Genomic DNA, 27,381 nt, shown 5'->3' with positions numbered 1-27,381 from the left:
AGAAAAAAGTAGTTATTGAATTAAAATGTCAAAGCCTCTGCATCGGTCAGCTATTGCTGCATTATAAACCACTCCAAAACAACAACTGTTTATTATTTCTCACCGTTCTGTGGGTTAGCTGCGCTGGTCCCCTGCTAGTTGCCCTGGGGATCACTCTTGAGGCTGCCTTCAGCTAGAAGATCCAAATGGGCTCACTGATGGATCATGCTGTTGGTGCTGGCTGTTGGCTAGTCTTAAAATCTTTTCCTAAGAGAATAGTTAGGAAGCATTCTTAATTCTTTTCACCAGAAAGCTAGCCCGAGCTTCTTTACAGCCTGGTAGGCCCAAGGTTCTAAGAAGGTAAGAATGGAATCTGCAAAAACTCTTTATGCCTACACTTTGGAACTCATGCAGCATACCAAGTCCTGACCAGTAGATGCGTAAGGGTGGAGAAGTAGCCCCTACCTCTTGAAGGGAGAGGCAGCTTCATTTTGTAAAGGAGGGTGGGCACAGCATCAGTTAACTATTGTTGCATAACGCAACACCCTAAAAGTTAATGGCTTAAATCAAAAATAGTTTATTTCTCCATGATTCATTGGAGGCCATGATGATACTAATCTCCCACAGCCTACTTACCACAGTCTAAATTGTGGCATTCCCCTTCAGTGCTATATGTAATTATCCCTTTTGTTTCTGTCTACAGTTAATTTGAAATGTCATGACAAAGGAGTCGGTAATTTGGGGAAAGAGGGAAAAATACATTTCTTTCTCACACTCAGAGTTCAAAAGCAGATGAATGAACTTAGGAATGGCTCCAAAAGTCAACTTGGGAGAGAGATGAAGAGAATGCATATTTTAGTAAAGAAAGGGAGCCAGATTCTGAGGCTGGACCACACCCCTAAAGTCTCCTCTGCACCTGGAGCTTCCTTTGAAGTAAAGGAAATTGCTCCACCAAAAAGGTTGGAGGAGGCAGACAGATGTGAGCATGGAATGTAAAACTAGCAAAAATTCTGTAAACATCAAGAAAGTAATGGAATCCTGAGCAGTAAACAATGTGGGCTGGCGAAAGGTAACTCTTGCTAGTTTTCTTGCTTCGTATATTTTACTTCATATTTGACTCTGAAGGAATTCATGATTTAGGCAACTAAAGAGTAATAGGAAAAAGGATATTCTATGCCTTTGAAATTGATAGAGGTTGAGAAAGACAGGGATGATATGGGGAAAGGCATGGCTGAGAGAAGTATGTCCTTGAACCAATATATTTGGAAAAAGGAAAATTTCACAGCACCCAAGATATTCTCTAAGTGGCCAGCTGTATGGAGAGTGCTTGCCTTGAATGAATGGTGCAGGTTGAACAAACGAGCCCTTCCCAGCTCTAAAATTTTAAAATCTGAGATGTAAGGGGCAATTGGTTATTTTCCCAGACATCTGTAGTGGAACCCTTCACCTTCTGGACTTACCTGGTATGGAAAGAGATGAGCCATGACCTAAAATGGCCTAATTTGTTTTACCTAGAAGGATCAACCTGGGGGTCACATAAAGAAAGAAGTGTGGATGAGAAGGAGTAGAGGTAGAAACCCCAAAAGAATACTCATTTCCAATACAATGTTGAAGGATTTCTGAGCACTGTCTCTGAAATGAAAGGCTATGCCATGGAAAAGGAAGTCTTGGGAAGTGTGGGGAATCCCAGGGTCAGAAATTCCTTCTTTGAGAGTATGTTGCAACAGGAGTACAAATGGAATAGCAAATTTTCCTGGAAAGGAAGAAGTTATGTGAGACAAAGTCCCTCCTACTATCTGGATGATTCCTTTGCATGTGAACAGTATTCATGCATTTTCATTAATGCAGGCACATGATCATTTTAAGCACGGGGACATATTTGCAGTCTCCTGTGTGTGAGCACTCATTTTGTTCCTCCTTTGTGCCTTAGCTCCTCCTCTTCTCTGCTTCCACAAATACCAATTCCCAACCCACTCACCGACTCACATAACAATACTACTAATCTAATGTGTATCTGTCCTATATTTGCTCATGGCTATATAATAATATAATGAATACATATGCACATACAAACACAGGAACTTACTGATCATTGCTTTACACTGATCATTTTTTTCCCTGCATCATGCTTTTTTCAGTCAACAATATCTTCTGGATTTCTTCTTGTCAACCAGCACAACTCAAATTCATTTATATAATATTAAATCTTGTGGCTATGCCATAAATTATTTAGCCGTTCCTGTATTGTTGGAAATTCATCATGGCTTTCACAGATAATTTATAAGAAAACAAAACAAAACAAAACAAAAACACTTTATATATGAGTTCTTAGGTTCAGGTGATTTTATTTCTATAGGAGAGAGGCTCAGGAAAGGATTGCTAATCTGAAGATATATTTTAAATTTGTTTTTATACGTTTATTTAAAATGTATCTTAAATTTTAATAGATATTGGAAAATTGAGCGTGTTGATGATTGTACAACTAAGTGAGGATAATGTGAGACATGGATTTTTGACTTAAGACATTTTACATGATGCCCAATTGATGGAGGTGGCTGAAGGATACATTGACTGAGAAGTAGAATGGTGAACTGCGGTTCACCATATACATATGATGGGATGTTGTGAGGCTCAGAAGGGAATAAAGTCATGAGACATGCAATGAGGTGAATGAACCTTGGGGACATTAGATGGTACAAAATAAGCCAAAAACAAAATAATAAATATTTTATTGTTTCTTTTAGAAAATACTAATAAGAAAATCGGGGCCTAGCTTGTAAGCTCCTATAGCAGTCACATTAAGTCAAGAGCTGTATATGTTACTTCTAGGTTTTGGTATGCCATGCTATATATGTACAACCTGATATCTCCCTGAGATATCACACACTTTGGCTACCTGTGTGATACCTAAGACTCAGAGTTGGAATTCTGTGGCTCTGAAAGTCAGCTTTGCCACATACAACAATTGTTAAAGAAACAGAAAAAGAGATCTAGCTTCAATTAGAGATAAGAATGAAGCCGATCAGGTCAGGACTAAGGTAAATCAGAACACAGGGTAGGGATGACATTGTTTGTATTTTAGAACTTCACCTACTGTATGAGACCAAAGGAAGAGAGCTTTGTTTTGTCCAAAACCTAAATTTTCTGTAGCATAATCTAACTCAATGTGTTGATTTCCTCCTCAGGATGCTCATTACTAGCTTTAGCATATTGATCTTGTATCCCACCACTTTGCTGAATTCATTTGTTAGCCCTACTATCTTTGTTGTTAATTTTTTTGGATTTTCTACATATAGGATCATGCCATCTGCAAATAATGAAATTTTTACTTCTTCTTTTCCAATTTTGGACACCCTTTATTTCTTTTTCTTGCCTAACATCTCGGGCTGGAACTTCCAAAACAATGTTGAATAACACTGGTTGACAGTGGGCATTCTTGTCTTGTTCCAGATCTTAGTGGGAAAGCTTTTAGGCTTCTATCAATGAATTGATGTTAGCTGTGGGTTTTTCATATCATGATGAGGAAATTTCCATCTATTCCTATTTTTCTAAGTGTTTTTATCAAGAAAGGATGCTGATTTTCTTAAATGCCTTTTCTGCATCAGTCAAGATGATCATGTGGGTTTTCCCTTCAATCTGTTAAAGTAGAATATTACATTAATTGATTTTCTTTGAACCATGCTTGCATACCTGGGATAAAACCAGCTTGATCATGGTATATAATTATTTTAATGTGCTGTTTGATTTGACTTGCAAGTATTTTGTTGAGGATTTTTGCAACTATATTCATTAGAGAGATTTGTCTGTAATTTATTTTCTGGTAGTCGCTTTATCAGGCTTTGGTATTAGGGTAATGTTGGCTTCATAGAATGAGATAGGTAATGTTCCTCCTTCAGTACTTCGGAAGAGGTTCCGCAGACTTGTAATTCTTCTTGGAATGATGGGTGGAATTCATCTGTGAAGTCATGTGGTCCTGGAGTTTTCTTTGTTGGGAGGTTTTCGGTGACTGAATATTTACTTCAAATTGTCTTTACTTCGAATTGGTCTGTTGAGTTATCCTATTTCTTCTGGAGTCAGTGTAGACTGTTCATGTGTTTCTAGGAATTTGTCCATCTCATCTAAGCTAATTTGTTGGTATACAGTTTTAAGTAATATCTTCTTATGATCCCTTATATTTCTGTGGGGTCAGTAGTAATATCACCCCCCTCCCCACATACACACACACATACACTTCTCATTTCTGTCTTTTCACTCTTGTTTTTTTTTTTACACGGGCTGGCATCGGGAAATGAACCTGGGTCTCTGGCATGGCAGGCGAGAACTCTGCCTGCTGAGCCACCGTGGCCTGCCCTGTCTTTTCATTTTTATTTTTTGTCAATTTAGCTAAGGGTTTGTCAATTTTATCTTTTCAAAGAACCAACTTTTGGTTTTGTAAATTCCATCAATTTTCTTTCTCAATTTCATTTATTTCTGCTCCAAACTTTGTTCTATCTTTCCCTATGCTTACTTTAATATTAGTTTGCTGTTGTTTTTTTCCTAATTCCTCCAGGTATGCAGTTAGGTCTTTGATTTTAGCTCTTTCATCTTTTTTTTTTTTTGTATCCTATATGGCAGGGTCACATTTCATTATTGTTCATGTGAGTATCCTATTACTCAGCACCATTTCTTGAATTTTTGTTTGTTTTTTGATAAGTGCATGGACTTGGAATTGAACCTGGGTCTCCCATCTTTCTTCTTTTTAATGTAAGCAGTTAGGACTATAAATTTCCCTCTCAGCACTCCCTTCACTGCATCCCACACATTTTGATATGTTGTATTCTCATTTTCAGTTGTCTCCAGAAATTTACTGATTTCACATGCAATTTCTTCTTTGACCTGTTGGTACAAAGTATGTTATTTAGCTTCTGTATATTTGTGGATTTTCCATTTTTCCAACTGATATTTATCTCTAGCTTCATTCCATTATTGTCAGAGAAGTTGCATTATAATTTCAATATTTTAACATTTATTGAGATTTGTTTTGTGACTCAGCATGTGGTCTGTCCTGGAGAATGATCCAGGTACACTTGAGAAGAATATGTATCTGACTGTCTGGTGCAATGTTCTGTATGTCTGTTACATCCAGTACATTTATCATACTATTCAAATTCTCTATTTTCTTATTGACCCTCTGTCTAGAGGAAAGTGATGCATTGACATATTCAACTGTTATTGTAAACATGTCTATTTCTCCCTTCAGTTTTGCTAGTGTTTGCCTCATGCATTTTGGGATACCATGGTTAGGTAATATTGATATACCTATAAATACATAAATATTTTGTATTTATAACAGCTTTTGGCTTAGAGTCTATTTTGTCCAATATTAGTATAGCTATCCTGGCTCTTTTTTTAGTTATTTTTTGCTTGAAATGTCTTTTTCCAATGTTTCACTTTCAACCTATTTGTGTCTTTGGGTCTAAGATGAATCTCTTGTAAACAATCTCTACTTGTATTCTGCTTTTATATTCAATATGTCAATCTGTGTCTTTTTATTGGAGAGTTTAATCCATTAACATTCAGTGTCATTACTGTAAAGGCAGTACTTCAGCTATTTTGTTCTTTGGTTTTTATATGTCTTATAATTTTGGGGGGTCTCTCCTTTCCTTTATTGCAACTTCCTTTTCTATACTTTGATCTTTTCTGATGTATTTAACTGATCTCTTTCCCATTTCTGTTTCTATATATTTTATATACTTTCTTTGTAGTTACCCTGGAGTTTATATTACACAACCTACATCTGTAACCCATTAATTTGAAAAAATACCCACCTATCTTCAATAGCATACATGTTCTCTGCTCCCAGATCCCTCAGATTCTCCTCTTTATGTTGTTTTTGTCCCACTTTACCACTTTATATTTTGCATGCCCATAATTAGGAATATGCCTTTTGCTTGTTCAGTTGTATTCTGACTCTTATAGGAATTTAATGAGTTGAATTATATATTGAGGATACAGTAATAATAGGTAGTGTACCTAAACTAAATTTACTCTTTAGTTACCCTTACTGATAATCTTTATTTCTTCACACTACTCCAAGCCACTCTCTCATGACTTTTCCTTTGAACCTGCAGAACTCCCTTCAGTAATTCTTGTAGGGTCTTTTGTTGATGAACTCTCTTGGTTTCTGCTCGTCTATGAGTATTTTAAACTATCCCTCATTTTTGAAGGACGGTTTTCTTGGATAAAGAATTTTTGGTTGGCAGGTTTTCTCTTTCAGTATCTTAAATATATCATACCACTGCCATTTTGCCTCTGCAGTTTCAGATGAGAAATCAGTACTTAGTTTTATTCAGCATCCCTTGTATGTAACAAATCACTTTTCTGTTGCTGCTTTCAAAATTGGCATTCTGCTTACTGTCTGTCTCAGAGTAGGTCTATTAAGATTTATTCTTTTTGGAGTATGTTGTGATTCTTGGAAATGTATATTTATGTCTTTCATGATAGTTGGAAAATTTGGGGCCATTATTTTCTTAAATGTTCTTTGTGTCCCTTTTCCTTTTCTTCTCTTTCTGGAACACCCATGATGTGCATATTTGTATATTTCATACTATGGCTCAAATCCCAGTGACATTCCTTAATTTTTTTTATTCTTTTCTCTATCTGTTCTTCTGACTGTATGATTTTAATTTTCCTGTGTTCTATTCACTGATTCTTTATTCTGCCTGTTCAAATCTGCTGTTGTATGCCTCTAGTGTATCTTTAACCTCTACTATTGTGCCTTTCATTCCCATAATTTCTTTTACATTTCTTTTCATACTTTCAAATTCTTCTTTATATCCTTTAGCTATTTATGCATATTTTCCTTCATCTCTTGAATTGATTTAGGAGATTTGTTGAGCTTCTTTAATTAGTTGTTCCCATTCTGTGTCTCTTAAAGTTTAATTTGTTTCCTTGACTGAGTCATATTTTTCTGTTTCTTTGTATGGCTTGTAATTTTTTTTGCTGCTTTCTAGGCATTTGATTATCTTGTTAACTCTGAAGGTCAGTTTTTCCCTCTTTTCTAGGGTTTTATTGTTGACTGGCTTTCTTTTAAGGCTCTTCTTTGATTCTTGGTCCAAGTTATTCTATACCTTTAGAGTAGCCTGTATTTGACTGATCAGACTTTCTCAGCTCTTTTTCATCTGATTCTTGCCCTGGATATGTGGTATAATTTTTAATATTGTACTTTTGTGCAATTGTTTTACTTCTAGGGACAAAAAACTTCCTTTTCTCTTTTCCTTCTCTGGGAATAATGATCTGTTCTATTTCTTTCTTTCTTTCTTTTTTACTTTTTAAATTGTATAATATAACGTATATACAAAGCAAAGTAAGAAAAAAGCAATAGTTTTCAAAGCACTCTTCAACAAGTAGTTACAGAACAGATCTCAGAGTTTGTCATGGGCTACCATACCATCCTCTCAATTTTTCCTTCTAGCTGCTCCATAATCTAGTAGGCTAGAAGGAATTAATATTAATTTTTATCACTGCAATCGATTTTTTTTCCTTCTTGTGAAAAATAACATATATACAAAAAAGCAATTAATTTCAAAGCATAACACAACAATTACTTGGACAACAGATTTCAGAGTTTGGTATGGGTTACCATGGTTTTAGGTTTTTACTCTAGCTGCTCTAAGATACTGGAGACTAAAAGAAACATCAATTTAATGATTTAGCAATCATTAAATTTTAATGATTTAGGGGTTTGTTAACCCCTACCTTCTCTGTATAACTCCATCACCTTTGATCTTTTTATCCCACTCTTTAGGGATATTTGGGCTATGCCCATTCTAACTTTTTCATGTTGGAAGGGCCTGTCAATAATATGGGGTAGGGAGATGGAACTAGCTGATGTTCTGGAAAGGCTGGGCCATCTAGGTTTCAGGACTTATCTGATCCAGGGACCCATCTGGAGGTTGTAGTTCTCTGGAAAGTTACCCTAATGCATTGAACCTTCATAGAATCTTATATATTGCCCTAGGTGTTCTTTAGAATTGGCTGGAATGGTTTTTGTTGGGGTTTGTCTAGTTATAATAGGTAGCAATGTCTAACTGAAGCTTGCATAATAGTGACCTCCAGAGTAGCCTCTCAACTATATTTGAACGCTCTCTGCTACTGATACTTTATTAGTTATACTTCTTTTCCCCCATTTGGTCAGAATGTAATTGTTGATCCCATAGTAACAGGGCCAGACTCATTCTTGGGAGTCATTTCCCATGTTGCCAGGGAGACTTTCATCCCTGGATGTCATGCCCCATGTAGTGGGGAGAGGAATGATTTCACATGCTGAATTGGGCTTAGAGAGAGTGAGGCCACATCTGAGCAACAAGAGGTCCTCCAGAAGTAACTCTCAGGCACACCTCTAGGTAGGTTAAGCTTCTCTACTACCTACATAAGCTTCACAAGAGTAAGCCTCAAGATCAAGGGCTTGGCCTATTGATTTGGGTGTCCCTAATGTTTGACACAGTATCAGAGGATTCCCTAATGGTAAAGTTTAATAGTTCCATATTTTTTCTCTCATCCCTCAAGATACTTTGCTAATACTATTTTTTTTTTCACATGGACAGGCACCAGGAATCGAACCCACGTCTCCAGCATGGCAGGCGAGAATTCTGCCACTGAGCCACCATCACACCACCCTTTTCTAAATATTTTTTTTTGCAGCCAATACTTTTTGATTATCTGCTTAATATATTCTAGGATGTACCCAAGCATTACATTAAGCTATACAGATTTAAGGCCCTCATTTTTATTCTGGGTGTTCTGTTTCTTTTTGTGCAGAATTTTCTCCCCAGCTCTTATGATTTGCTTAAATTCACTCCCTCACTCAATGCCCTCTTTTCCTTTGGTTTTCAGTTCTGTGACCCTCCCATCTTATTGCAGTTCAGTTTACCCCTATTCCCCCTTTCCCCCCCATGACACTTTTCTGCCTCAGTTTTCTTACCTGTTAGGGAATCCCACTCTAGGGAACAAAATAGAATCAATCCAGATAGATGTCACTCCAGAAAAGTCTGTTTTGCATTTAGATGGTCTAGTCAACATAAACTGGATTGAGTGAATGTGCCACTTGCCAGCTGCAGTACTACCACATTCTCTCTGTCTTCTGTCTTCTAGCTCATTGTAGAGAGTTCCTCCATAGTCTGTGTCTCTGGTGGAAAGGATCTGGGTCACTGCCTTTGAGCAATTCCAAAGCTACATGGGACCAAGTGAAGGGGAGGAAAGAGGACTAGTATGTCTGAGATAGATGTTTCCTACTTGATATTTTTCTTTTTCTTTTATTCAGCATTTGTGGATCCCTCTCCATTCTCTACCATACTCCAGAGTTTTAAGGAAGTGGGATTTGTCCTTTTTTCACTAAATCTCTGGGGAGGTTTTTCAGGGGATGTCTTTGGTCACTATGCTGATAATGACACGCTAATATAATTTTTTTTTTTTTTTGCATTTTAAAATCTGTAAGAAGTAGAAAGTCGAGTTACATACCAAAAATACAATAATATAGTGTTGGCTTTTGTAATTACCCATATGATTACCTTTGCCACAAGTCTTTACTTCTTTATGCCACTTCGATTCACTGTCTAGTATCCTTTCCTTTCAGTTGGAACAACTCCCTTTAGCATCACTGGTAGGACAGCTACAGTGGTGATGAACTCCCCTAGTTTTTGTTTACATGGAAATGCCTTAATCACACCCTCATTTTTGAATGACAAAGTCTTGCTGGATATACAATTCTTGGTTGGCATTTTTTCCAGCCCTTTAAACCTTTAGCCCCACTACCTTCCTATTACTAAGGTTTCGATTGAAAAATCACCACTTAATCTTCTTGCTACTCCTTTGTACATAACACACAGCTTTTCTCTTGCAGCTTTCAGAACTCTCTGCTTATCTTTGGCATTGAGCATTTTGACTGTTATGTGACTGGGGAATGTTCCCTTTAACTTTATCTTGTTTGGTATTCACTGGGATTCTTGAATGTACATATTCATGTTTTTTATTAAATTTGTAAAGTTTCCTGCCATTATTTCTTTGAATATTCCTTCTGCCCTTTTTTTTTTCTTTTTTTCTTTTTCTCCTCCCTCTGGCACTCCTATAATATGTTTTTGGCATGCCTGACAGTGTCTCACAGGTCTCTTAAGCTGTTTTCACCTCTTTTCATTCTCCTTCTTTCTTCTTCTCAGCTTGAATTATTTCAATTGTCTTGTCTTTGAGTTCACTGATTCTTTTTTTGCCAGCTCCAATTTTGAAATCTTCTAGGGAATTTTTAAATTTCAGTTACTGTGGTCCTCTTCTCCAATGTTTCTGTTTGTTTCCCACTTAAAATTTCTGTCTCTTTATTGAGATTCTCAAATTGTTCATTCATCAGTTTCCTGATATCTTTTATTTCTTGCTCCTTGAACATGTTGATGATCATTTGTTTAAAATCTTTGTCAATATGCCCAAAGTCTGGTCTTCTTTGTTGATGGTTTCTTAAGTTTTATTTTGTTTCTTTAGATGGGCCATTATTTCCTATTTTCTTTGCTTGTCTTGTTATTTTTCATTGCACACTGTACATCTTAATAATTTATGTGTCAATTCTTACATTTAGTACCTGGCCTGTATTACCCTTCACCTTTTATTTAGGTATGATATGAAAGTGATTTCCTTGAGTGCCAGGAACTAACAGAAACCAACCAGCTAACACACACACAAAACACCTTTTATAGTCTTTTCACATTGTCTCTTTGTTTGCTGGTGTGCTCCTTCAGAGTTCAGCTCTCTCATCAAGAAGATCAGTACAGTACAAAGTAAGAGTGAAGTGAGGGTTCCTCTCCACTTTTCTGATCCTCAGCCTTTTCTTCAACTTATGCTCATAGAATTCCCCCAATTCTTCCATTTACATGAATATAAATTTCCTCTCTACTACCTACAAAATAGATTTCAATCCCACCTATATTTCCTATTTTATGTCTTAAAGCCTGTCATCTTCTGCCCGAGACTGCTTTGACTTAATCATTTCTTATACTTTTTTACCTGTCAACAAGCTACTTCTGCTTGCAGGGCAAGTTCTGGGAGGGCAAGCCAGAGAGAAGTTTCCTAGTTCAGTCTTTCAGACTGCTGCTGGTATATCGACACCTATATACAGGCACCCAGTGTGCACATGGGAGTTATTCTGCTTCACCCAGAACATGATCATGGAACCATAATGGGAGCAATGGCTGATTCCATACTGCAGGAGAGCAGATGTAGGATGCTCTAGCAAGTGTGCCATGAGTTCTCCTACTGTTTTTCAAGCTTTGTTTCCTTGATTCAGCTTTTAATCAGTTAGTGTAGTCTTTTACCTCTTTTCTGGAGTTTTAAGGAAGATGTCTCTGGTACTTTTTTTCCCAACCAGTCAAAGATTTTGAGGGAGAACAAAACTCTGGAGTATCTTACTCCACCCTATTGGTCAATTGGTAGCCTCCCTTCACTTTTTTGTTTGTTTGTGTGTGTGTCTGTTTGGGGGGGAGGTGCATGGTCCCGGAATTGAACCTGGGTCTTCCACATGTAAAGCAAGCATTCTACCACTGAACCACCTATGCACCTTCCTTTCACTTTTGAAGTGTATTTTCACTGGATATAGAAATCTAGGTTTACAATCATTCCCTCCCTCCCCCTTAGCCCTGTATAGATGTTGTTTATAACTTAGCAGTTTTCATAGTTTCTGATGAGAAGTCTGTTATATTTCTTCTCTTTGTTCCTCTGACTGTAATTATCTTTTCTCTGACTTCCTTTAGGATTTTCTTTTTGCTTTTGTTTTCAACTGTTTGAATAAGATGTATATAAAAACAAATTCGTTTTTGTGGGTATAGGAATTTATCCTACCTGACGTTCTTTGAGCTTCTTGATTCTGCAGCTTGATAGCTTTCATAATTTTGAAAAATTCTTTGACATTATTTCCCAATAGTTTATTTTGTCTATTTTTTTTCTCTCTCTCATCTTCTTCCATTATCTCAAGTTATATCTATGCTGGACTGTTTGACATTGTCCCACAATTCTTGGATATTCTTTCTGTTCACCTTATGTGCTCTTTTCATTGTTCTTTTAAACTCTTTGTGATTTCATAACCTGGCTGTGTGAGCAGTTTTGGTAGAATGGGAGGGAAACTCAATATTCTTCATTTAGGTTGACAGAATATAGTTCATTTTATATCTTCTCTCTAATATGTTCATTATTTATTTGACTTTATTTTTTACCCTCTTTGTTTTTCTGATTTAAACTGTTTTGACCATTGAGCTACCTATTACATTTTTCACTGTTTTGAATTGGATTAATTAGATACTTCACCTTGTCCTAACCTTATAAGTAGGCACATAGAATTATTTGCAAACTTTTTTTCTAAAAGTACAAATTGGTGACTTTAAGATGGTCTCAAGTTTCTCAGGGGTGGAAGTCAAGTGTGAGAGATGACAACAGTCATTACTTTTTCTGCAGTGAGGTTTCCTTTATTTAACAATCCTTACTTTAAATGATGGGATGTAAATGCAGGTAAAATTACTTTGTATGCTTTCTGAGTGTTCTCAAAATAATTATAAATAACAACCACAATTAATATTTATTGAGTAGTTGTTTACCACACTGTTAAATTTTACAGGAATTATCTCATTTAATTTTTTCAACAACCTGATATGGTAGGCATTGTTCTATTCCTACTTAACAGATGAAGAAAGAGAAGCTAAGAGAGTGGTTAAGTAATTTATGCTCTTAAACATTATTTTATACCACCTTGTTTTGCAAAAAGTTGTGACACTTTATAGGAAATGCACATAATAATATATTGAATGATAAATAGAATTTTAAAGCAAAACTAAGGAAAACGATAGAGTGTCAATATCAGGATATAGTTTTGTAGGTGCTCGATAAAAATTAGTTGCCTCAAAATGGATGTATTTCCTATATCAGAGCTTGGTTTCCTTTGGGCCATGGACCTCAATTAATACCAGCTTCCTAATAGTAAAGGTAAGGCTGAAATCAGGGAATAGATTTCCGAGGTTGACAGTATCACTGCCACCAAGGGATTTTCCATCATGTAGTTGGTTGGGTCCCAGCAGGAAACAGATGCCATGGTCATTGAAGACAGCTCGATAAATGAACTATTACAAAGTTAAGCACAGGGTACACTGTAACCACAAGGTATAATGCAGTATCTGCCACTAGAAATAGTGCATGGGACAAGTGACTCCATTACCACACTTAGACCAGAAGAGAAAAGGGAAGGGAAGCAACAGCTAGAACTCTGAGAGAAAGACAGTGTGTAATGGCCACCTGATGGAAGGTGGGCACTGAGGGAGGCCCGAAGCCAACCTGCAGGCACCACACCTGAGGTGTCATGCATACCTTCATCTCATTCTCCTCCCTCTTCCATGCTTCTGTCCAGTGCTGTGCACTGGCCAAATCCAACAGGAAACCAGAGAACAAAGGATCCAGTGCTTATGGTTAGAGAGGCACCAAATAGGTACAGAGGGTGGAAAGTGACTCTAGAGGGCATAAAGAAGACAGTTTTCCTTATAAGTGTTTCTTTTCAAGCTAATTGCAACTTTCCCCAGCACTGATCTAGTTGAACTCTAAATGGAGGGGTAGGGAGAATGTAAGTTGTTTCTTATGCTTAAAATCAATCTCTCTCGCTCTCATCTGTAAATATAATATCTCCTCATATTAAAGTCAAGGTCTTTTGCCATATACCAGAAAATTAACTGCTCTATTAATCTGGAAGGAGTTCTTAAATGAGTATAAGATATCATGCCACTTTCTCTGAAATTCTATACATTGACAGATTAATCCTTTATCATCTATTTTAGTTAGCTAAATGCTGCCAGAATGAACTATACCAGAAATTGAATGGCTTTTTAAAAAGGAATTTAGTAAGTTATAAGTTTATAGTTCTACTAGGCCATAAAATTGTCCAAAGATACCTTGACTCAAGAAAGGCCGATGTCTGTCACATGGAAAGGCACATTGCTGGCATCTGATGGTCCTTGTTCCAGTTTCTGTTACTTCCAGCTTTTGATGCCAGTGGTTTCCTCTCTAAGCATCTGTCAGCCTTCACTAACTCCTCCGGGACACAACTCTGAGTTCTGACTTGCTTTGCCATCTCATGGGAAGGCACATACCAATGTCTGTTGGAATCTGCATCTCCAAATGTCCTTGCCTAGGCATGTGCTCTCTCCCTCAGCACTTCAAGCATCTCCAAATGTCTGTGTCAGCTCTGAAGCAACTGTGTTTCTCTAGAATGTCTCCCCTTTTAAAGCACTCCAGTAAACTAATCAAGACCCACCTTGAATGAGCGGTGTCACATCTCCATCTATTTAAAAGGCCACACCTATATTTGGGGTTGCCACATCTCCCTGGAAATAACCTAATCAAAAGGCCAAAATCATAATTGAGTGGGTCAATCTCCATGGAAACAACCTAATCAAAGGTGTCCACCCTACAATATTGAATCAAAATTAAGGGACATGGTTTTTCTTGGGTACGCAACACTTTCAAACCAGCACATCATCTTTTCCAGTTTCCTGCCCTTGCAGCTCTCCTTTCTTGGAAGGGGTGGCCATGACCTGCACACTTGAGACGCATAGCCCCATCCTGGGTATAAGCACAACTCTTAGTCTTGGGGAATTTACATTCTAGTTCATTATAGGAAGACAAATGTGTCTGTCTCTGACTTTGGACTGATACTCATAATTCACTTTTGTTGCAAGAAATAAGCATATCAAGCCAGCCTAAGTATATCCCAAATATCAGTATTACTGTCCTGAGCCCTCTTTGGAGATCTACCTAAGTTTGTAGATCTGATTCTCACTGCCCATGAGAATTTAGTCTTTGCTGCAATTTCTGTGAGCTCCTGGGCTACTTCTTCTCGCTTCTTTCTGCCTCCACACTCCCACATCAGCATGGGTTCCATTAGTTCTGTGTCTTGTTTACCTGGCCTTGAACTAGAGAGAGCTTTCTCCAAACACTCCCTTTAGTCAAAGCATTTAGTGAGTATAAGAACTCTAATGATGGGTCAATTTCCATTTGGTCTCTGTTCAGTTTTCCTTCAAACAACCTCTAGTTCAAGGAGAGTATTCTTTGATTTTGATAAGAAAGCAAATGAAGAATTTGTCAGTTTTAGTCACTAGTATTTTTTAGTGGAGTGGTGGGAAAAGAGTAATATAAATTAATTCCTAGGAGGGGCAGAACAAAAATCAGCAACTCATCAGCAACTTGCAATGAATATACCTCTATCAAATCCAGAGAAAAAAGTATATTTTGACAGCTTCCCTTATTTCTGTACCACCACTGTCTGTCAGAATTACGTGTGGTGGTCCTGTGTTGCAGTGGAATGATCATCAGAAATAAATTGTTTTCCATTTGTGAAACCATTGGCAAATATTCCAGGAAATATGATGGCCCATGTAACTGGGGTCGTCTTCGAAATATTTAATAATCAGTGTAGCACAGGAATCATACAATCAGAACAGACCCTAACCAATCAGAACAAATGCCAGGAGCAAATAACTAGTACAGCCATATGTTAGGCATCAGCTGAATACCTACTCTGCCCGTAACCCAGTAGTAACTCTACTAATTCACATCATTTTTACCCAAATGCGTTTTTCCCCTTTCCAAATTGTACCTTGTTCATTAATGCAATCATTCAACAAAATATTGTTGGGTTCCTCCATGTGCTAGAAACCACGAATATAAAGGTGAGTAATCCCTCAAGTACAGTGAGGAATCAGTGATCCTAAATTGGCCCCATAACTGCTTCAGAGTCTTGCACTTTCCCCAGCTGGCATGCTGATTTATTTGTTACCTTACCACATATTATGGCACCCCAGAAATTAGAAAACTACTTACTTTGGTCATTAGGAACCCCACTGATAGAATATCATTTGCTTTTAGAATTTTGATCTGGAAAGGAGTTTTTACAGATGGATAAACTGAGGCCTAGAGAGGTTATATGAATTGTCTACCAGACTTTTCTCTCTTCTATGGATGTTGCAGTAGTGACCCTACCAGTTTTTGTCCTCTAATCTCTCCTTTCTAGTCTCAAGAGTGAGCTCAGAGCTTCAGATCTACCAGCAGTGCTGATTAATACCTAATTGAAGAAATAAGAAAGCTGTCAACATTCTTGTTTGAAGAGATGAGGTTTAAATTTTGTTCACTGTCATCCAACATTTGTTTTTCCTTTCTTGATACAAAATATCCTGATTGCCTTCACTGAACATGGATCCCATGAATTCTGTTCCCTGATTTCCTCATTACTTGTCACTTGGGAAGACCATAAGAATACCCTCTCAGACCTCCAGTTGCAGAAAGTGCAATTGATCAAGGACCCGACAGGCAGCACTGTGAACACTACCCTGTGTTTGCATGGAGCCATACCTCGCACATGCTGTTACTAGCCAATGGCTCAGCACAGAAGGATCTGAGGCAGGCCTATTCCCGAGAGCCAGAGGATTGCTTTGATGGCCACTTTGGTCTAGAATGCTTCCACCCAACCATTCTTCCTCCTCTCCTTCACTGGGGTCAGACGTGCATTGCTGTCTTATGGCTCTCCCAAACTTTCTTAGCTCCCTCTTTATTGTCCCTCAAGCGTTTATTTCCCCTAATAGAAAGCTGAGATATTTAATCTCATCTAGTGTCTGCTTCTCACAGGGCATGGACTAACTCCTTATGGTGGTATTAAGACCATAGGCAGAGCTCACTTGTTGCATTTGGGTCCATCCCCATGTCACCACAGAGGATAAATTTATTCCCCTTACTTTGGGAGGGTACGTTGACAGACCCGGGTTTCTATTTCTCAATCTGTCCCTCTTTCCATCATCCCAGAGGAATCCTAAGGCTTCCTGGGGAGGGGCCACCCTTTTATTTTTTCTGAAATTTTATGACCATCTCCAGAGGAGGACAGTGGTGCTAAGAGAAGTTGTCTGAAATTTAAGCAGGGTTGAACAGGGTAGACAGATTCTGTAGGGTGGAGAAATTTGTAGCAGAGAGATGGAAGACAGAAAGAAATAACAACTGTAACTAGATGGCAGAGTTTGGCATTGAGATGATTGGCAGCTTGACCTGTGGTGACCTCTGGCATATGGTACTGGAGGGAGTAAAATGTAAAGGGGCACATGGAATTACTCAGTATTTCAAGTCAAAGCATGGTGACAGGAAAAAAAAAATTTCTTTTCTATTCTGCCTGTAACCCAGTAGTAACTACTAATTCATACTGTCCTAGTTCCTGCTACTTGGAGAATAGGCTACATTGGGATGAGTTGAGGGTGGACCAGGCATCTCATAGATCTTTTCTCAACTTCAGGTTCAAAGGACTTGGTGTGTGCAACATCCCCTAGGGGTAGAGATGAAGAGGGAGCGTACCTAACACAGCTAAGGACCCTTCCCTCAAACCCTACATGACATTGAAAAGTAAGCATCGCGTGGTAGACCTGCCTTGCTGCCATGCTGACACAGGAGTCACTGCTGTGAGTTTATGTGTGCATGAATAGATTATGAATGGTGTTGGTCCGTGTACAGCCTAAGCACCTACAAGGACTGGTTACCCTGGGGAGAAGGTGTAGTGAGAGTCATCCAATGTGGAGGTGTGAGGATGTCTATGGTAGGACTAGTCAAAGCCAAGCTTCCAGTCTATCTTTTGGGAAGACCCTGCAAAGTTTGGGAGAACTGGAAGAGCAGCTCCTCCCCTTGCAAAAGGACTCACTGCCTAAAGGGGACAGCCTGAGCTGGAAGGACCAGTCTAGCCACACTTGGTTGATGGCCAGCACTGATATTAACAAAGCCTCAAATTAAGACAGCATAAGGAGGAAACTTGGAGAGCTGGGGCCTGTATTACCCAGACTGGTTAATAAAACTGCTTCTAAAACTTAATTTTCCATACTTCTTTGTTGAACTGAGCTAATTTAGATTTGAATACAAGATGCAGGCATCTGATGTCCCAGAAAAAATGAATTCCTGCTCTATAACCTATACTTTTGTCTCATGATTTCAGTTAAAGTCAACATTTCCAATTTAAGATTAGTTGAGCTACCTGGTGATGGGGGCTTCAGAGAAGGTTCAGGATAATAACAACACCTCAGGTTCTCACAATTGGCAAATTATAGTGTGGTGGGGGTGGGGAAGTAGTCATTACTCAGAGATAATCTAAACTTTGGACTGAAAATGCAGCTTCCTCGCTGACCTTGAGAAGAGATAGCTGCTACTCAGACCAGAGTTACAAGAACTGGATATGGAATCACCCATTTTCACATCAACTAAATCCATGTCCATTGCTCCACTTCACTGTGGCTTAATGGACAGCAGGAAGTCTACCCTTATTTGCTTCAGGTACTTTATCATAAATTGATGGTTGCTCAAGTTAAAAAGGAGCATCTCTACTTGCTCATGATTTGAGAAAAGCCAAATGAATTTTTCTTTGCTGAGATTCTGTTAGAATCTGATCAAGAAGATATCTCCCCAATAATGGTGAGTGGATTTCATGACATTCTTTTTTTAATATTCTTTGATTTAAGAGAACTAAAGGGATGGGTTCCTGGGCAATAATCCCTGATTGTGAGGAGTTGCACTTTCTTGGATGTAAATGAAAGTTCACTTGGAAGGGAAACATTTTCTTGCCTATAAAGTTGGCTTCTCCTGTGCTAATCATACTCATCAGCATAATTCCCCTTTTGCTTTTACCCTTTCCACCCTATTTCCTTTTGCAACATAATTTGTATATGTGTCTTTGCATCATTTTATGTTACTAGTTATTAGGAATTTTCAGCCTTTATGGAGCATAAAGTTATGAAAAAGGAACTCTATTAGGAAATATAAAGGACAACAAGTGCTGGAAGATTAAAAATGGTAATTTGTTCTCTACTGAATACATGAAAATAATTTAAAATTAAAAGGATTTAAATTATACAACTCTTAAAACTGATCAGCTTTGAGCTGGTTATCTTTTAAAAAGGTTTACTGAGCTGACAACTCTACCTTAAAGCAATTTACATTAATCTAAATATAGACAGATATTATTGTCACTTGTAGAGAATGGATCTTTTTCAAGTTCATCCTAAGGTGCCAACCAGCCTTCCATGGGCATGAAGCACTGAGACCATACTTGACAAGTAGTCTCTTTATCCACTCAGATAACCCACCTCTACATCTGTACAGATTATAAAACTGTGTATTTTAGGTTCTCTGGGGTGACACAAAATCTAGAAGCTTGTTAAGGCTCCTATTTGCCTGGGCTTTCTTCTCTGCCTGATCGTACATGGCTACATGGCCAAGACAGGGCTATGTGGGGCCTGGAAAATTATGGGCTCTGTTCTAGTTTGCTAGCTGCTAGAATGCAATATACCAGAAATGGAATGCCTTTTTTAAAAGAAAAAAAAGGGGGGGGGATTTAATAAGTTACAAGTTTACACTTCTAAGGCCAAGGAAATATCCCAATTAAAGCAAGTCTATAGAAATGTCCAGTCTAAGGCATCTAGGGAAAGATACCTTGATGCAAGAAGGCTGATGAAGTTCAAGGTTTCTCTCTCAAGTGGAAAGGCACATGGTAAATACGGCATCTGCCAGCTTCCTCTCCAGGCTTCCTGCTTCATGAAGTTGCCGGGGGCATTCTCCTTCATCTCCAAAGGTCACTGGCTAGTGGACCCTCTCCTTCATGGTTCTGTGGCATTCTGTTGCTTTCTCCAAAATACTTCTTCTTTTATAGGATTCCAGTTAAAAATCAAGATCCACATAGGAAGAGTAGAGACACGCCCCCATCCAGTCAAGTTTAATACCCACAATTGATTGAGTCACATCTCTGTGGTGACAACCTGATCAAGTTTCCAACCTATAGTACTGAATAGGCTCCAGAAGAAACCGTTGTTCTGACAAGATTGTTTAGGATTAAAACATTGCTTTTTAGGGTACATAAATCCTTTCAAACCAGCATAGGCTCTAAAGTCTAGTGAAACTGCTCTCAAATGTTAGCTCTGTCGTTTACTAGCAGGATGAACCTGGGTCAGTGCTTTTTAACACCTTGGAGCCCTTAAATAATAAGAAATGACAAGTCAGCTTTCCTCACTCATGCAACTGCACCTGTAACATTCCTCTTTTATATTAATTTCTACCTAGTACCTTGTTTTTAACTGTACTTACCCATTGGCTATAATTTCCTTAAGGCAGAGATCTCTGACATTGACTAGCATTTTGATGATGCTTAATATATCTGTTGAATGAATGAGTGATGGCATTATTGTGAAAATTAAATGTGACAAAGCAAGCTTTCTTCCCAAAGTGTACAAATCTTGAAAAGTAAGGGATGTCTCACAATTTAATTTCATGTGAATTCCCTCACTCCTTCCTTTGTCTTATAGTCATCTTTTAGTTCTTTTAACTAATGTCTATCAAAGGCTTTCTGTGTCCCTTCAGGCTCTGGACAAAGGCCTGAGGATATATGGAAAGTCATTTCCCCTGCCTTGAAGGAGCTTACAATCTAATGTGTAAAGAATCTTTTAAAAACTGCAATCTGGGGGTGGGCAATGGTGGCTCAGTGGCAGAGTTCTCATGCTGGAGACCCAGGTTCAATTCCTGGTGTCTGCCCATGTGAAAAAAAAAAAGGAAAACTACAATCTGTAAAATAACTGTTGAAGTAGAGAATGTAGACAGCACAGAACAGGCACCAATTATCTGCTTGGGGAAGTCCCATAAGGGTTCATAAAGGAGATGGCATTTGAGCTGGGCCCCGAAGATAGGGTTGTTTCCCAGGCCAAGAGAGCATAATAATCCTGACAGCTTGTGCCTGAGTCCCAGGTCTACCTGTAAGCAGTTGTGCTTATTGGACAAGCTACTTTACTTTTCACATCTTTGGTTTTGTTAAACTCATGGGGTTTCTGGGGGTAGTTGATGAGATAATATACGTAAGGTGCTTAGCAACAATCCATTAAATGAACAATACATGTTGGGATGAAGGCCTGGGTAAGAGCCAAGAAGTGAGAGAGGCTAAATGTTAGTGGACCCATGAACAGGTTTTTTTGGGAACTTTGAGGGGGCCCCAAACACAACGTTTCTCTTCCTCACCCGGGTTCAAGGATAATTTGAGAAAATTTTTAAAGACTAAATATGAGGCCACAACATCGACATTTTAATGTTAATAGCTAAATTGGAGAACAAGGTCTGTTACAAGGAGGAAGACCTGGAAGGGCATGGCAGCCTCCCGAACAGAAGCCTGACCAGGAAAGACTCAGAGTATGGAACAACAAAGGAATATTCTGGCTGCTCACTACCAACACAAAAAAGGGAGGACCAAAACTGAGCTTGCCCAGCTGGTCTTCTCATTTAAGTCAGGGTCTCCCCGGGGTAGAGTAGGGGAGTGCAGTACAGCCTGACAGTGCTTAGAAAATTGCTTCCTTATGAAAACCATGGGGGATTTGAGGCCGAAGCTCTCCTTAACATAGTGTTAGTAGGGCAGGAAAAGGATAAGGAGAGGTTGATAAAGCTTGACAGGCAACCAGGGACCAGATCATGAAGATCCTCACATGCCAGATAAGGCAAAGTAGGTGAGTATGGAATGAACACTGAAAGGAGGGGAAGAGGGACTGACTATGAATATTGATTGGATTGCCAAAGTGAGTAACTGGTTCATCTGGCACTGGATAGTATAAATGTGTAGTCACATTGATCTTCACACCTGTAGGAAAAGAGAAGCATTGCTGTATGTTTTCACTGGATCATTAGGAAGTTGAGGATGCTGGCAAAGAAGTGAGATCCGGGTTAGTGAGGATGGAAATGAAAACAGTAAGTGACAGATATCCTTTAACACTCTCCATGAAACCAGGAACCAGAAGTTACAATCAGTTTGGAAGAGAAGATAAAATTTGAGCAAAGGAGTGAACAACCCAAATGGTTGAGAATATAGTAGAGAGTAGCATATTGTAGTTTAAGATTTTCAGAGATGGGAGATTCCTGAGTGATATCGAGGTACAAGGTGTCCTCTCAAGAATACAGAACGAAAGGGTTGAGGAGGTCAGTGCTGGAGAGTTAGTGCTGGAGAGTCAGCTACAAGGATGTGGCAGTGCTCAGGATGAGGTCAGAGTTAACAAGGGGAGGTAAGATTTTACATCTTTGAATTGGGGAATTTAGGTTTCTATGTAAGAAGTCAACAAGAAAGAAACAAAGAGACGACAATCTTTAAAATAGTGTAACCATCACCTAAAAATTGCTAAGAGAACAACTCATCCAGCTTGTGCAAGCATGGGAACCATAGAAACATAAAGACAGTCACTATTGTAGAATATTGATGTTGCAACAGGTATGGAAGCAAAAATAATGAAGTCCATTTTTCCCCCTACTAAATTCTATTTGGACTTCTCTATAAAAGAAGAGTGTGCTGGCCACAAATCTGTGTAGAAAAGCTGTGAAAAAACATGTGTGATCTTTGATAATTGACCTAATTCTAATTTTTCTGAGAGACTCTGCTATCTGTCAAAGCACAAATGGAGAAGTATCTCCTCCTAAGATGCAAATCTATGAGGTACCCCAGAAGCTCTCTGCAAACTGAGCAACAAATGGAATTGTGTGTCTGTGAGAGAAATTAATATCTTCCAAAAATACAGAGCCAGATAGCATCAATCACAACATCAGCTGAAATTTGTGATTATTACTGTTATTTTCCAAAATTGTCCTTCTGAGATCTACTTATTTTCATTTTGCTAAGAGCTTGTAATGAGCCAATGAAAGATTTGTAGCTGAGCTAGTTAAAAAAAATAAAAGAACAGAGGCCAACATGATGGAGTATATATATAGCAATTCCATTTCACATTGCTGAATATTTTCAAAATTTATATGGCCAAAGTGGCTTTCTCTAGAAATGCCTTTATATTAAAGTCAGATGGCTTATGTTCACTTTTGTTGTGGTATTTAGGCATCTTAGACAACTCTACAAATATGCCATAAAAAAAAAAAAAGGCATAGGAAGCAAACAGGGTAAAGTAATTTTTCTGAATCATGAGCTATGGGCTTAGCAATAGGTTCATTGCCAGGAAGAATCCTTGAGAATGCCAACCTTCATTGTGGTGATCTAGAAGGAAAGAGCTTTGAAAATAGACTTCCTTTCCCCTTTTAGTTTTCCTGTCAAGATACATGAAAGCATCCAAACTAATCAAAAAGCCCAAGTGAGCTGGCTGGTTAACTAGGATAGACCCAACCTTGAGTTCAGAGAGCTTTCTAATGCATTCCACCTGCCTCTCTGAAGAACAAGGTTTGCAGGATATAGTGACTGCAAAAGAGGCTTGATTCCAGAGAGTAAGATGATCGATCATATGGTAGCCAAAATGGCATATCATGGAAGTTTAGCTTGATACTGAACACATTGTCACTCTTAATAAATTGCTTCACAGCCAAGATACTGAATTTCTTAAAACTGAACCAAAAGCAAAAACAAAAACATGTTTTTCATCATGTGATCATCATGATGTTTAATCATCATGAAAAAAGTAGCCAACAGTAATGTGAAAAAATGGGACAGTCAGCCCTTGAGGCTCTTCATAATCTGGTCCCACTTTTTCCATCTAAATTTAGCAGCCAGTGGATCCCCTTCATTCCAGCAGGGTGAACATTTCCTTGTCTCATCTTCCCTGTTCTCTCCTACCACACCCACATTTCTCCCCAACACGTGTATATTCCTCCCCAACACACACAGACTATGATCACTCCCACCTTCACTCTTGCTCCTTCCATGCCTGGCTGTGTTTGTCCCTTTTCACCATCTCTCCAAATCCAATTCATGCTTTATTCTCCATGAAGTCTTCCTCAATGTCACCAGCCAATACAAACTCTTCCTTTTATTATCTCTCCCATTTATCATCTAAAGTTGGGATAACAAATGGTTTAATCTTGAGTGGTAATGCCAAGTGCTAGCAGGCTTGGAGTTTCATCTTAAAGATTCTAAGGTTACCTCTGAGCTCAAAAGTGCCATGATCTTTTAAAAAGCAACAACATTTGTTTCCCAGACCATGCGCCGCCCCCCCACCCCCCAAAAAGTAGCAACAACAACAATGGCAGGGAGGAGAGAATGGTGCAGTATATGACTAGTGTTTACTGAACTTTGTCTAAACCGTCCATCTTGGCAGTGGCTTGTAGTGGAACTTAATTTTATATTGTTGCATAGTGTTCAATTGTATGTGGTTTCACATTATAAGGACTTTCAAGATTTTCAGATTTTAAAAGGGTAGGCTACTGAAGTTATGTAGAAATGACATAAAAGATGTCATAGAGAGTTACAACTGGCCACTCAGAGGGGCCCCTCAAGCTGGCATTCTGGGGCCCCAGGTCACTTTGATGGGCCCTGAAAAGATGTTTTCCAGTATGCACCCAGGGGTTGTAGATTTCCTGGTGTATCACATAAGAGAACCAACATATAAGCCACATTACTAATTTATTAATTAAATTGGAATCATTCCTTCTAGGAAACTACCCTCCCTAGGCCTACTTCTTTAGGGCACTTCCTTCCAAATATTAAGGTAGTTAAGAAGCTGAATTAGTGTCCAGAAAGCTGTTTAGTGAGCATGAAATTAGAGCAAGAGAGGTGAATAGACCTGAGGAAATGCTTATACAAACAACTCCACAAGGTAATTGTTGAAGGCAAATATAAATGAGTTAATTATGCACCTCTTGGAGTGTCTTTCCCCCATCTCAGGCTTCCAGACAGCAGCTGCCAAACACTAAAGCGGGCTTTACAAATTTCTGGGTTTATTCTCCATTTCTACCACTGAGAACAATCTTTATTCCATCTGTAGGCTGAGTGTTTGGAGAAGTGGCTGCGGTGCTCCTTTATTGGCTTTTCTTTCTTCTTGTGGGCTTACCTACGAAGCCAAAGGGAAGAAACTGCCAGTTGATCATTCTTTCTCTGTTCGAAGCTGCATGTTCTTATGGACGCAACAACATCCTCACCCTAAAGTTATAGAACTGCTGGTGAGTGTGGTGGAGAATCTGAAGGGTTTATAGAGGCCGGGAGGAGTTGCAGAAAGAAGTCACTTTTTGACCTAGTGAAAAAGTGAAAAACAACCTAGTTGTTTCACTAGGTCAAAAAGTGACTTCTTTCTGCAACTCCTCTTGTATCCCTTTCCTCCAGGCTCCAATTTAAGGTCATTTTATGCTTTTCTTAACTTTTCTGCATGTATCTTTTCTTTAATACAGTGGATCACAATCCTAAGTGCATATTAGAATCATTTAGAGAGAACTTACGAAAAAACAAAACAAAAGGCAATGTCCAGACCCCATTCTGGACCTATTAAGTCAGCTTTCTGGGTGTTGGCCATTGGGTATTTTTTTGAAATGCTTTCTAGGTGATTCTAATGTGCGACAGAGTTGAGAACCTCTGATCTATAGGTTGAAGTTTCCCCAATACTGCTTAATACCTTAGAAATATCATTTCCATATTAGTGCAACAGCCCTAGTGGAATAATAAATAATAATATATGTCATAATAAAGCAATTATATCTCAAATAACAAGTAATGGAATAAAGCCCATACTGATTTCTTTAATCTTTAAAGATTATTCTAACTCCAGGAATGCCAAGAAGCATCTCACTTGGGATGACATTGTGTGAAATAATGTCCAGTTTTCACTCTGCATTGTACCTGGGCGTGAGCTTGTCTCTCGGTTTAACTCTCGTTCTCAATTTTCTTTTAATTTTTATCAGATCATATGTGCTGTACATTTCGGCTGTCCATTTACATGTGTATATACATAATGATGTATATACCATTGCTATCATAAAGGCTAGCAAAAGTAGCCACCATTGCAATGAAGCCCTTCAGTAGAGAAACTTTAGTCACAGTCACTTCCTGCAAATGCGTTTTTTCCAGTAGCTCCTCCCACCACAACCCTCACTCCACCCCCATCAGCCAAAACCTGTGATTCGGGTATCCCAAATGAGAACTTGTGCCTTTTGCAAAAGGCGAGGCGTGATTGACAACCACCTTCCAAGTGGAGGGCGGGCTGTCTGTACGTCAGGTGGAAGGCGTGGCCTTGAGATGATTCATCAAATCTGCGGCTCGCCGCGTCCCCACTTCCTCCTCGGGACGCACTGTCAGCGTGAAGAAGTTATCAACCTGTGGGATGCCACTTTGTCCTGAAAGACGTATATATAGTAGATTCTATACTCTATATTTATAGTAGATTCATCTACCTGGATTTTTATTCACTGGATAAAAAAGGTGAATAGGAGGAATTACGTATCTTTTAAAGCTTTAACTCTCTTCAAAATGCACCAAGTTTCCAGGCGCAAAGAGGTAGTTGAGACCAGTCTGGGACGGCTCGGATTGAGGAACCTGCCCCGCATCCCCGCGCCCTTGGCACGTCTCTTCCTTCCCCTCCCCCATTGTTTTACAAGGTGTTGAATGACCGGCTACAACCAGCCAGTGTTGAAGTCAAAAGAACAGAACGGAATCAAGAGTTTTCCTTTCCTTCTCACCTCCCCTCTCGCGTTTATCCTCCTTCCTCCACCTCCCGCCTCAGACAAAACACCCACCCACCAACCAAAACACCTCTAAATGGTCCAAGATGAGAACCCGTTGAACCAAAGCATATCAGGAAGTGGGGGAGAGAATAGAGGGACAAAATAGGAGTGGAATGTCGATATGCCTTTTTTTTTCAAGAGGGAAAATTTCCCGGGGCAAGCAGGCCATTCCCCAGGGAGGGAAAATCCACACCTTCTCCGGATGGGACATCCCAGAGGCGGAACTAACTTATCCAGGGGTGTTGGACGCAGCGCAGGATGTAGAAATGTACAACGTCTAAATACAGTGATGGGAACTGTTTACAATGCTCCTCGAAAGATGCCATAGGGATTATGATTTGGTCATAATACCTCACAGCTGCCCGGTGCCAGCTGACTGGTAGCGTTGCCTTCTGTTCCTGCGGGAAAAGCTGAAACAACACTGTGACTTGCCCAAGGTCACACATCAAGCTTGGGACAGAAATAACTCTGACTCCTCCTTCCTGGTTCTAACTAGCAGACATCATCGCCTCATTATTGAACTATCATTCGAATCTGAATCATTTAAATTGCTCCTAATTGCAGGCCTGTAACTGCGGTGTGATTTTAACTGCCAGGCAAACCGAGGTAGGAATGACTTAAAGTTTTACAACCCCCTGAATATGTAATCAAAATGCTGGGGTGGGGGTGCTAAAACGTTTGAAAACTTAAACTTTTAAACGGGTCAATTTTTAAAAATGAATTTGAAATGTCATCTTCACTATGTTAACAGAGTGGACCGTGAGGCATTTGTGATTTGAATGGATGCCATTTGGAAAGGAATTTGGGGTAAATCTCAGATATTTCTTTGCAGTCAGTCTTCATACTCGCTTTTTTTGTGCCCTTTAAATTACCGTCTTATTTTGATGTTTG

General features: G+C 38.9%; 1 protein-coding gene and 1 long non-coding RNA gene across 5 annotated transcripts in view; one reads left to right on the top strand and one right to left on the bottom strand.

Annotated features, from left to right (window-relative positions):
• The window catches only part of LNX1 (ligand of numb-protein X 1), a 219,026-nt gene that overhangs the window by 54,570 nt on the left and 137,075 nt on the right, over nt 1–27,381 (top strand). The window contains exon 1 of one of the 2 annotated variants that reach the window (XM_077136860.1): nt 26,625–27,096. The exons of the other annotated variant lie outside the window; for it this stretch is intronic. The gene's annotated coding sequence lies outside the window, so the exon portion shown is untranslated. Of the gene's footprint in view, nt 1–26,624; nt 27,097–27,381 lie in introns of those variants that run through there. 2 annotated transcript variants of the gene reach the window in all.
• Nucleotides 107–26,917, bottom strand: LOC143663247 (uncharacterized). 3 transcript variants are annotated; one of them, XR_013165884.1, is made up of 5 exons: nt 26,684–26,917; nt 25,952–26,103; nt 24,637–25,010; nt 23,686–23,833; nt 107–246 (listed from the first exon to the last, which is right to left on the bottom strand). It is a non-coding gene; the product is annotated as an uncharacterized LOC143663247 (long non-coding RNA). The 3 variants fall into 3 exon arrangements; XR_013165885.1 differs by having other exon boundaries at nt 24,637–24,919; XR_013165883.1 differs by having other exon boundaries at nt 24,637–24,830; nt 26,684–26,911.

This window comes from Tamandua tetradactyla, chromosome 19, assembly GCF_023851605.1.
Source record: "Tamandua tetradactyla isolate mTamTet1 chromosome 19, mTamTet1.pri, whole genome shotgun sequence".
Classification (NCBI taxonomy): domain Eukaryota; kingdom Metazoa; phylum Chordata; class Mammalia; order Pilosa; family Myrmecophagidae; genus Tamandua; species Tamandua tetradactyla.
The sequence above is the reverse complement of the archived record's forward strand: the minus strand, read 5'-3'. Positions and strand labels throughout refer to the sequence as shown.